This window comes from Pinus tabuliformis, chromosome Q (genome assembly GCF_031772625.1).
Source record: "Pinus tabuliformis cultivar Carrire ecotype Pingquan chromosome Q, CPIR1, whole genome shotgun sequence".
Lineage (NCBI taxonomy): Eukaryota > Viridiplantae > Streptophyta > Pinopsida > Pinales > Pinaceae > Pinus > Pinus tabuliformis.
Window position 1 is genome coordinate 1356170202 of NC_142296.1, and position 7463 is coordinate 1356177664.

General features: G+C 37.0%; 1 pseudogene; it reads left to right on the top strand.

Annotated features, from left to right (window-relative positions):
• Window positions 1–1363: 1363 nt before the first annotated feature.
• LOC149224953 (proline--tRNA ligase, chloroplastic/mitochondrial pseudogene) lies at window positions 1364–1828 on the top strand (annotated as a pseudogene).
• Window positions 1829–7463: the final 5635 nt, after the last annotated feature.

Genomic DNA, 7463 nt, shown 5'->3' on the forward strand with positions numbered 1-7463 from the left:
TCAATGGCCCCATTTAGAAAAGTTGTGTTAACATCCATTTGATGAATGTTCTATCACCATAGTGGCGGCTGTTAGACTCCGTCTCATGTCAGAGATTGATTCTTCTTCAAAGCCCTGTTTTGAAGAAGAAATCATTAATATGTTGCTTTTTTTAGATTATGTAATTTGTTCTTCAGCCCTTCAACTGGCAGCGACTTCAAGCTCCTATCTCTGCAAAAGCACAAACACAAAACAAAGCATACATCAGACTCTACTGTTGATGAATTTGGTCAATTTTTATCTTCATATGGTTTCAACTATCAATGCACAGAGGTTCTCTACAGTGGCACGCTTGGTACAGAGCTTACTTGTGAAATATTCATTGGTCCAGTTTACTATCAACGACTTCGTCATATGGTTTCAGATAAATTTCAGGTCATAGCTTTGCCATTGCCCCATAGGCCTTTGTTTCCAGGTTTCTATATGCCAATTTATGTGAAGGATCCAAAACTCTTAGCACTATTAGCGGAGAATTGCAAAAGATCAGCATCATATGTAGGTGTTTTTCTGGTCAAAGATGAGCCTGGTTCTGATTCTACTTTAATCTCGGGTTCTGAAACAGAGAAAAGTATTTATGAATTGAAGGGAGAAGCACTTTACAAGTGACTTCATGAAATTGGTACATTAGCTCAGATTACCACTATACAGGGAGATCAGGTGGTTCTGATAGGTCATCGCCGTTTGCGGATTACTGAGAGGGTTCTCCTTACCATCTATATTTTGATTTGGAATTTAATCGCACTCTAAACGTGGACGCAAATGGAGTGGCAATGGTAGATCTATTGTTATCTGTCATCTCTGACAGCATGCTTGACATATATGGTCTTCAATTTGAAACTGACTGGACAATAGAGCTTGATTCTTCAACGACAGAAAAATTTTCTTGTCATTTAATAATTCATGTACCAAATGCCGCTTTCAAGGACAATTCATATGTGGGTGCTTTTGTTGGAGAGATATGTGTACACATAGCAAAATCACGAGAAATAGACACAAAGTTCAAATAATTGTATATCCTCAAAGGGGATAGTTGTGCTGAAAGCCATAGTGAACTTTTCCTAGACTCAGCTGTCTATACTAGGAATCGCTGTTTCCGATTACCATTATCTTTGAAGGTAGGGAAAAATTCTTTTCTATTGCCCACCGATCGTTTCAAATGTAAGGATATGAGTGAGTCCATCATTCCATTGCCAATGACATATTGTTTCGAAATTCAAAATTTGCCAAAGGGAAGGAATCCTTTGTATATGCATGGGAAGAGGCAGAGAAAGAGGCTTTGCCGACGATTGAGGTATACCATAAATTTGCTTGTGAACAAGCAGCTATGCCTGTTATAGTTGGCCGCAAATCGAGAGCAGAGACATTTGCTGATGCTCTTCGCACCTATACTATAGAAGAAATGACGGGTGATTGCAAGGTTTTACAAGCTGGAACTAGTCACAATCTTGGGCAAAATGTTTCTCGTGTATTTGATACTCAGTTCACTGATAAAAATGGACAGCGACAATATGTATGGCAAACTTCTTGGGCAGTAAGCACACGCATGGTGGGTGGCATTATTATGACTCATGGCGACGATACAGGCTTGATGCTTCCACCAAGGACGGCTCCAATACAGGTAGTTATTATTCCAATATGGAAGAAGGCCGATGAGAAAGGTGTGATACTTAAAGCTGCCGGCATCAGGGTCAAAATGGATGAGTCGGATCTGAAGACCGCAGGGTGGAAATTCAATTTCTGGGAAATGAAGGGTGTATCCATGAGTAGTAAGAAATCCTTCCTTCAGTGATTGCGTGATGGAATCTATTTTGTTGTATAAGCAACCTTGAACTATGTTTTGGGTACCAAGAGACGATTATTACGTTGTGACTGAAAGAGTAATATTGTTTACCTGCATCGTTCAGTCAGTTTGACAATCTGTTGCCTGGAATTTTCTACCTTCGTCCACTCATAAAGGAATATTCATTTTTACCATTAGCACAGGCGATAGACCTAAAATCTGGAGAAGTTAAAGAAGTGACATTTGTTGCTCATCACGTTGCTTAATGTGTTCTGGGAACCGTAACGTTGCTTTCAGGGCAATCCAGGGAAGGCATTTCTTTGGAGGTTCCTGGGTCGAAGGAGTGCATGGCTGAGTATCGAGCGATCTGAGAAGAGATGTTTTATGGTACAGAGATATGAATCTTTTGAACATTCTTGTCTGCAAATAATTACCAGATCTGGAGAAATGGCTACATTTTGGTTTGATTCAATCAATCTTGAGCATAGATCTGATCAATCCGTGAATTGAGGAATTATTATACCCTGTGCAGCTTACGAGTGAGTGTGCACTTCAATTTAAAGGACATGTGCAGAGCTAAAACCTGCAGATCAAGCATTAAGGTGGATCGAGCTGAGGGCTCATGTTGATGAGTAAAACAATATGTTTGATCATCAAAAAACTCGACTGTAGTGAAGTGAAGATGACTTGATAATATGCGTTGGGCACCATAGTCAATAGACCTGTACATTGTTTTGTCCAAAAGCTAGCATTTATGAGTCTAGCTTTTGATCAAAGCAGAGGTTGGAGAGTCCGCGGTTTTATATTAGTACATTTAAAGAGCAGAATGATGTGAATGTGCCAGTGTGCAGAGGCAAGTGCGACTGGCCTCATTACTCCATACAGGATGTTGTTTCATGATTTCCGCCAGCAATTGATCTTTTGGAGATTTTGTGGGACTGCGGGCGATTGTTGTCATCATAAGCTGAATCGGCGAAATGTTAACTTAAATATTGTTTTATTAAAATGGCAAATGCAACGTGGCTAACCAAACTGAAGTTAGGATTATCTATTATAGCCAGAGAATGCGATTTGATTTCAATCCTGGTCCTATGGAGATCTGCGCTCCAGCAGTTATTCCATGTGTCGGCCATCAGAAGAATTCAAGAGAAACGCATTTGCCAATTTCGATCCTCAGTCATGATTTCATGAGATCTTTGCTCCAGATTTTGTCTCCTAATAAGCCAAATCATCAGCAGATTTAGGGGAACACTTTTCTATTTGTGGAATGGATGTAACGCTTTTTTGTTAATTTTTGTAGTGCTAGTTAAAACAGCGCCCCTGTTTTTGGGCAGAATTTTTGATTTTATGGTATTAAAAATTCATTTGTAAAAGGGGAGAAAAGAGAGAGAAGGGAGAATTTTTCTGAGTGCTGAGAGCTGGAGGAGAAACTGAGTTTCATTGTACAGTTTTGTGACAGAGATTTTTAATGAGAAAAACACAGCTCTGACTTCTGAGATTCCTGTGGTATGACAATTTAACATTAGTTTTCCCTTTGTTTCATATGTAACCTGTTATGTTTCATTTCATTTCATGATCATTTCTAATTGAGCAAATGAAGTGTTTAGGTAGGAATTCATAGTATTATATGCTCCGCCTATAAGTTTGCTCATATCCAATGTTTTCCTCTGTTTGAAAAAGATTCAACTCCATATGCCCTTGTCAGCTCCTCACCAGTCTTGCCATCCCATTTAAATCTAAGATTTGGTGTTAAATTTCTTGCCTACCTTGCCTCAGTTGATAACCTGTGTTGTTTATTATATTTCCCTATTTCAAGCTGTGATTTTGCCCATGCAGCCCAGAAAAACCCTGTTATTTTATTAAAAACCCCAAATAAACCCCTTTTATCAGTTTACTAGCCTAATATCAGTGTTACCTTGTTGGTCATCTCATCCCATTGAAGATCTGCCGAGATTGACCGGAGAGAGCCTTCTCCTGCCCCGTAGGGCTAGCTACGAGGCTGAATGGTTTGATGTTGCCTTGAAGGTTTACCTTTCTCAGCCTGAGGTGAAATCTCAAGCGCTGACAACGGCCAAAGAGACAATTGATCTAATAGTTGTATATCTTGCTATAGGAGCGAAGGTTTCTTCATAATTGATACCTTCTTTTTTTGAAAAGGATATTTGCCACAAATATAGATTTATATTTGTCAATGCTCCCATCCACTAAATGTTTGACCTTGTAAATCCATTTGAAAGTGACAATAGATTTGTCACTTGGTCGAGGAACAATTTCCTGAATGTCATTCTTCATAATTTACTGGTACTCTTCTTGCATTGCATTCCTCCATTCTTGATGTTTAGCTTCATCTTCATAGGAGGAGGTCTCAACCTAAATGAGATTAGTCATATAGGCTACATAACCATAGTACATTTTAGGTCTTTTACTTTATCTAAAGGTTCCCTTAGCTGTTGCATGACCCTTTGCCTCTTGTATAGTTGTCTTTAACCAAGCAGGTTTCTTATGAGTTTCTGGAACAACAATATGCTGCACAGGTTCACTGGGTCCTTCAACATATTCATGAGTAGGTGTAGAATTTTGAGCATTGCCATCCCTTTATATTTCCTCAAAAATGGGTATCTCTTCTTCATTAGAATCAACTGGGATATTTTTGGATCTCTTGTCATATACAATTTGATCAAAGATGACATCTCTGCTTACTTCAATGTGACGATCTTCTTTAATCTAGATTATATATACTTTTGATGAAGCACTATAACCAACAAATATAACTTTTGTACTTGTAGGATCCAATTTCTTCCTCTTGTCTTTTAGAATGTGTTTGTAAACTACACATCCAAATATTATAAGATGATCCAGACTAGGCTTCTTTCCTGTAAATGCTTCTTTTGGAGTCATATTATTGAGAATTTTTTGAGGACTTCGATTTTTCAAGCAGGCAACTATTACGAATGATTCTCCCCATAAGAACTTAGGGAGACCTTGGTCATGATGCATGGATTTAACAGATTCTTAGATTGTTCTGTTCTTCCTTTCAACCACACCATTTTATTAAGGGTTATAGGGAACAATTAGCTCTCTTTTTATTCCTGCTTCCTTGCAAAATGCTATAAACTCTTTGGATGTATACTCTCAACTATTATAAGATCTTAGGGTATTTATATTTCTTTCTGTTAGACTCTCTACTTTATTCTTGAATTCTTGAAATTTCTCAAATACCTCATCCTTGCCCTTGAGTTGGTATATCCATGTTTTCCTAAAGTAGTCATCAATGAATGTCACATAGTATTGATGTCCTCCAAGATATTTTACTGCCATAGGTCCAAACACATCAGAGTGTATGAGATCTAATATTTCCTTAGATCTTGTATCACTTCTTGCAAAGGGTTTCTTCACATTCTTGCCTAGAGCACATCCCTTACAAATTCCTTCATGTTATTCCTTTAATTCAGGGATGCCAGTGATCGTTTGCTTCAGAGATGTAAATACATTGTAGTGAAGGTTTCCATACCTTCTATGCCATATTTTAGAAGGGCTAACATCTAAGTGTACAAGAGCTTGAGGAATAGGTGTAAGAAGTCTATACAATATACCCTCATGAATCCCAATTATCTTAACATGTTCAATGCTAGATCCCTTTCCCCAAATGAGCACTTTTCCTTCAACAAAAGCAATCCTATCACCTTTATCTTCTAGGCAAGAAATAGAAAGTAAAATTTTCTTCAAACCTGGAACATAGAGTATATTATTGAGATGAATGCTTCCATCGGTATCTAGCTCCAACAAAGTAGATCCAATTCCTTTCATAGGGTAGCTCTTCTTGTCTCCAAGTTCGATTGAATGAGAAGAGGTTCCTTTTGATAAAGTCTAAAGTTGACTGCATTCTCCTGTCATATGTCTATATGCTCCACTATCAATAACCCATACATTATCATCCTTAAAAGTAGCAGAGAGAGAGGAGAAGAAACTTCCATCCATTACTTCTTTTGTTAGCTTGGAGATGTACTTCAAGATGTACCCTTGATAGTTACAAGGAGGCTTCCAAGAGACTTGAAACCTTTCTTCACGAACCTTTATATTTAGAGGAAAGAGTAGATGACTGCTTCTAGATTTCTCTTCAACAAAAGGTGTCAACAAATATGTGATCTTCCAATCTTCTTCTTTCACCTTAGCTCTGATACCATGTTGGAAAATCAAAGAATTTGTAGATTATAGTTGACTTTCCTTAGCTCATAATTACTTGTGATATTAGTTGGCCCTTTATTACTTTTATTTATTCTTCATCAAGAAATTAACAAAATAGTGAAGGTCACAAAAATAAAAAGTAGACAAGATATAGGCTCCAAGCTAGGGAAAAACCCCTCTAAGGGTAAAACCCAGAAACAATACTTCTCTTCTTATAGATTCAAATGAAAATGAGACTTACATGACCCAAAGAGCAAAGCCAAGATTCCTCCCACACACCAAGTCATCCCTCCAACAATATATTCTTCAAACAAGATGAAGTCTACCAAGGTCAATGAAGATCAAACCTCTTCAAAGTATACTCCAATCAAGTTTCGACCTTCACTTCAAGTGTCAAACTCTCGGCCTTGCAATTAGCCCAGAAATCCTAGTTTTCCGCACATGTGGACAAAAATAGGTCAGATTTTTGGTCTCCTTCCTTCGCTTGGTATTTCTGCTACTCTTTTAGTCCTTTTCTCTTGTTTTCCTTCTCTTCTTATTACAGATCGAACTTGTTTATGTTGATGATCCAAATGAGTCGAAGTCCCTTATATTTATAGTCTTCTTGAGGGGTCAAATAGGCCTCTTCTATGTCTACTTCTCCTTGGTAGGGCGGACTTGGTCTTGGAGGATACATTGACTTTCTAGACTTAAAAATAATAATTTTCCTTTGTTACAACAAGTCCAAATGGGACTATAATATATGGAATTTTTTTTTCTTTGACTCAACAAACCTTAGAAGCATGAAGAACATGCTTTGACCTAGTCTTTGAGCATGAAACCCATGCTTGAATAAATAATAATTCTTTTTCTCTTTTTATATAAAATATATAATGTCATGATTACAAAAGTAATTCTGAAGACCAAATCTAGTTACATTCTCTAACATGTCCAAGATATGAGAGAAATCAAACAAAATTAAGTATTTAAACCCTTCTCATATATTTTCATGCATCCAAAGTTAGATAATTAACTCAAGAAAATATTAGATTTAGTATGATTAACTTTATTCATCCATGAAACATAGGCCCTTTCAAAACATATAGTTTATAAAATCAAGATCTAAAGTATCCAAGATGGTTAAGCATTTGTCGAAGATAAAAATAGCTAGCAAGTGCAAACCACTATTTAGATAACTATTTGAAGGGAGGATTGGTACAAAAAGTCCAAAATCTAACTAGATATAAGAGACTAAGGTGGATCTTAGTAATCTAGATTAAATATGAATAAAACATGAAATCATCTAGATTGCAAAAAGAAAAAGTGGAAAAATTTAAATGAGATGGTTGAAAATGCAAGGAAATCAATTCCTTATCCTACTTGGGCAATGGGGTCACTTGATCAAAATTTGAGTGACATATTTTGTATCTTCAACAATTGAATTCATTATCACTTGAAGGATTTCTACTGGATTTTAAGT